This window comes from Protobothrops mucrosquamatus, unplaced genomic scaffold, assembly GCF_001527695.2.
Source record: "Protobothrops mucrosquamatus isolate PMUCROS unplaced genomic scaffold, P.Mucros_1.0 scaffold1161, whole genome shotgun sequence".
In the NCBI taxonomy this organism is placed as follows: Eukaryota; Metazoa; Chordata; class Lepidosauria; order Squamata; family Viperidae; genus Protobothrops; species Protobothrops mucrosquamatus.
This window is the reverse complement of record NW_015387376.1, coordinates 355,876-356,842: the sequence shown is the minus strand read 5'-3', so window position 1 is coordinate 356,842 and position 967 is coordinate 355,876.

The following is a 967-nucleotide window of genomic DNA, read 5'->3' as shown; positions in this document are numbered from 1 at the left end:
TTCTTTCTTTCTTTCTTTCTTTCTTTCTTTCTTTCTTTCTTCCTTCCTTCCTTCCTTCCTTCCTCCCTCCCTCCCTCCCTCCCTCCCTCCCTCCCTCTCTCTCTCTCTCTCTCTCTCTCTCTCTCTAGAAGAGATGGTTAAAGTCCTTCCATGAAGGAGACATAAAAATATAAAAAAAGTCTTAAGATGATGTCAGGGGTTGTTGGTTGCTAGGAAAGGAAAAATCTTTATTTAAAGAAATCATTTTTCTTTTCAGAAACAAAAGCAAAGTGGGAAGATTTTCCCCGTGGTGGTGATGATGTTGAAAATGGCTAAAAATAGGTGATTTTGGGGAGAGTCAGAAAGGTTAGAATTTGCCTACTCCCGCTTTGGAGGAGGAAATTGTTCTAGAAAGAGCAGAATGCTACTGTATGTGTACAAGTGTGAGACTCTTTACGTGCATGCTACTCTTCTGAGAAATTATTTTCTCTCAGCTGGTTCAGAAAAGTACGTGTTGTCTAAACAACTTTATTCCTCTCAAGCCAGAATCAATGCATCGTCAGGGTAGTGTCCTTGGTGTTATGCTTCAACACAACGTGGTTTTGCATGCCACAAAGCTCTTCAGCAACAAGAGTCTCTGTCACCTCCAACGCTTCAGATGCCTTCAGGTTTCGCTTTTGCTGTTACTCATTACGCCAGCCAGCAGAGGATGTTGTGTAGTGCACACTCCACAGATAATGAATCATAATTTCAATTACCTCCTTCAAATTACCACCATCAGCTCTTCACTTATCAAAGGCCAGGCTGGACTGATTTAATTTGAGGAACTCAATACTCACATAAGGATTCAGGGCTTCGTTTGTTCATATTTTCTTTGGTCTGAAAAAGGGTGGGGGACACTTATGGATAATTTAATGAGTTTGCCTACAGAATAATCCAAAGTAGGTCAGAATAGAGGAGAATTCACAGAGACAATTACTATCTGCAA